This window comes from Calonectris borealis, unplaced genomic scaffold (genome assembly GCF_964195595.1).
Source record: "Calonectris borealis unplaced genomic scaffold, bCalBor7.hap1.2 HAP1_SCAFFOLD_130, whole genome shotgun sequence".
Lineage (NCBI taxonomy): Eukaryota > Metazoa > Chordata > Aves > Procellariiformes > Procellariidae > Calonectris > Calonectris borealis.
This window is the reverse complement of record NW_027441518.1, coordinates 1571-5000: the sequence shown is the minus strand read 5'-3', so window position 1 is coordinate 5000 and position 3430 is coordinate 1571.

The following is a 3430-nucleotide window of genomic DNA, read 5'->3' as shown; positions in this document are numbered from 1 at the left end:
GGACCCGGAGCACGGAGGGGCCGTCAGGTCTACCCGGCTCCGGGGCCGGCGGCGGCCGTCAGGTCTACCCGGCTCCGGGGCCGCCGGCGGCCGTCAGGTCTACCCGGCTCCGGGGCCGCCGGCGGCCGTCAGGTCTACCCGGCTCCGGGGCCGGCGGCGGCCGTCAGGTCTACCCGGCTCCGGGGCCGGCGGCGGCCGTCAGGTCTACCCGGCTCCGGGGCCGGCGGCGGCCGTCAGGTCTACCCGGCTCCGGGGCCGGCGGCGGCCGTCAGGTCTACCCGGCTCCGGGGCCGGCGGCGGCCGTCAGGTCTACCCGGCTCCGGGGCCGCCGGCGGCCGTCAGGTCTACCCGGCTCCGGGGCCGCCGGCGGCCGTCAGGTCTACCCGGCTCCGGGGCCGCCGGCGGCCGTCAGGTCTACCCGGCTCCGGGCCAGGCGGCGGCCGTCAGGTCTACCCGGCTCCGGGCCAGGCGGCGGCCGTCAGGTCTACCCGGCTCCGGGGCCGCCGGCGGCCGTCAGGTCTACCCGGCTCCGGGGCCGGCGGCGGCCGTCAGGTCTACCCGGCTCCGGGGCCGGCGGCGGCCGTCAGGTCTACCCGGCTCCGGGGCCGCCGGCGGCCGTCAGGTCTACCCGGCTCCGGGGCCGCCGGCGGCCGTCAGGTCTACCCGGCTCCGGGGCCGCCGGCGGCCGTCAGGTCTACCCGGCTCCGGGGCCGCCGGCGGCCGTCAGGTCTACCCGGCTCCGGGGCCGGCGGCGGCCGTCAGGTCTACCCGGCTCCGGGGCCGCCGGCGGCCGTCAGGTCTACCCGGCTCCGGGGCCGCCGGCGGCCGTCAGGTCTACCCGGCTCCGGGGCCGCCGGCGGCCGTCAGGTCTACCCGGCTCCGGGGCCGCCGGCGGCCGTCAGGTCTACCCGGCTCCGGGGCCGGCGGCGGCCGTCAGGTCTACCCGGCTCCGGGGCCGCCGGCGGCCGTCAGGTCTACCCGGCTCCGGGGCCGCCGGCGGCCGTCAGGTCTACCCGGCTCCGGGGCCGCCGGCGGCCGTCAGGTCTACCCGGCTCCGGGGCCGGCGGCGGCCGTCAGGTCTACCCGGCTCCGGGGCCGCCGGCGGCCGTCAGGTCTACCCGGCTCCGGGGCCGCCGGCGGCCGTCAGGTCTACCCGGCTCCGGGGCCGCCGGCGGCCGTCAGGTCTACCCGGCTCCGGGCCAGGCGGCGGCCGTCAGGTCTACCCGGCTCCGGGGCCGGCGGCGGCCGTCAGGTCTACCCGGCTCCGGGGCCGCCGGCGGCCGTCAGGTCTACCCGGCTCCGGGCCCGGCGGCGGCCGTCAGGTCTACCCGGCTCCGGGCCCGGCGGCGGCCGTCATGTCTACCCGGCTCCGGGCTCGGCGGCGGCCGTCAGGTCTACCCCTTTTCGGAGCCCGTGGGGCCGCCTGCGGTACCCGGCGACCGCGGGTTGTTGGTTGCGTAGCGTCCGGCGATAAGGGCGGCCAAGTCTACCCGGCTCCGGCGGGACTTGGTCGCCTTGCCGGGGCCGAGGGGTAGACGTGTTGTCCCCGCTGCTTCGTCGGAGCTGCCGAAGGGGTCGCTGTTTTTCGCTGCCTCCAGTTACGTCATCGTAAAAGTCGGCGTGGTTGGCGCGCCTCCCCGGTGCGCAGAGGCGCCGCTCTTGGAGCTTGCCGGCGGCGGGGACGTGCCGGTCCGTACTATAGGAGCGAGCCGTGACTCGTCTCCAGAGCAGCGCTCGTCAGCGGCTGCAAGGCCCGCGGTTCTGCCAGCAAAGTGGGGTGCTCGGCGGCCGTCGTGGCGGTTCCCTCGGTGGTCCGGCCCAGCTTCCAGTCTCTTCGGTCCGGCCATCTCCCAGCGCTTGCCCGACAAGCCAGCCCAGCGTGTCCGAGGGGTCGGGAGCTGCGGAGAGCCGGAGCCGGCGGCCGGCTCCGGCGGCCGTTGCCGACCGGCACGAGGCATAAGGCCGGATCCCGCAGGGCAGGGCAAAGACTCGAACGCACCCAGCCGGGGCCCAGTGATGGTGAAGGTCACTGCCGGAGGCAGACGGCCGGGGGGCGTCGAGCCTGCCGCGGCTTACTCCCGGCTCCAGAGGGCCCGGTTGGTGGGACGACCGAGGTTGGCGGCACCTCGTCCCTTTGTGCCAGCCTTAAGCTGGAGCCCGCGAAGCGGGCGGAGAGAGCGGCGGCCGGCTCCCGGCCAGCCGAACGCAGACGGCCGGGGGGTGCCGAGCCTGCCGCGGCTTCCCCCCCCCGGCCCCCCGAGGGCCCAACTGACGGCGCAGGCGGGGCGGCGGCGTCCCGTTTTCACCGGTGCGAGCCCTCCGCGGGCAGCTGGTGGTGTCAGGCGGGCCCGGTGACGGGACTGCGGCGTGCAGGCGAGGCGGCGGCGCCTCGTCCTCGTTTCCCCCGGGAGAAGCGGTTCCCCGCGGGGCAGGGCAAAGACCGGCGGCCGGTGGCGGTCGCCGGCACTCGAACGCTGGAAGGCCGGGGGAGCCGAGCCTCCCTCGGCCCCGGGGGGCCCGATGATGGCAAAGGCGGGTGCTGGCACCGTTCCGGGGCAGAGGTGCCCGCGAGTGCCCAGCCCACCAGGGCTGCCGCCGGCTGCCGAGGGCCGTGTGATGGAGACGGGCAAGGTGGCGGCGCCTTGTCCTTTTTCTCCGGCCTTAAGCTGGAGCCCGCGAAGCGGGCAGAAACACCGGCAGCCGAATGCAGACAGCCGGGGGGTCTCGAGTCGGCCGCGGCTTGCCCCGGCCCCCGAGGGCCCGGTGATGGTGCAGGCGGGGCGGCGGCGCCTCGTCCTCTTTTTTGCTGGCGCGAGTCCTGGTAGCAGGAGGGCTCGCTGGGAAGGTCTGCACTCGTACGGGCGAGGTGGCGGCGCCTCGCCCTTCCGAACTTCTCCAGCCCTAAGCTGGAGCCCGCGCAAGCGGGAAGAAAAGGGCGGCCGGTCCCTGCGGCCGGCAGCCGAAGGCAAGTGGCCGCGGGCGTCGAGCCTTGAGCGGCTTTTCCCGGCCCCCGTTACCCGGGGATGGCACGGGTGAGGCGCGGTGCCTCTTAGTCTTCTTCGGCCTTCTCCTCCCCCGGGGTAAGCGGTTCCCCGGGGCGCAGGGCAAAGACCGGTACCGGTGGCCGGCACTCGAACGCTGGAAGACCGGGGGAGTCGAGCCTGCCGCGGCTTTCCCTCGGTCCCGTTGACCTCGCTCAAGGGAATCGATGCGCGGAGCGGGTGGCCGGCGGCACCTCCCGCTCCCCCCCTTCAGTCGACCCAGACCCGCAGGCAGCGCCTGCAGAGGTGTTCCTGGGCGCGTCGGAGACGCTTCACGGCGGGCCGGCTCTGCCGGTGACCAGGCCGCCGTTGCGGCTCTCCGGAGACGCTGCCCCCTCGCTCGCACGCAGAGCCCCGCGTTCCGCCGCCCGCCCCGCCCGGGGCGGCGG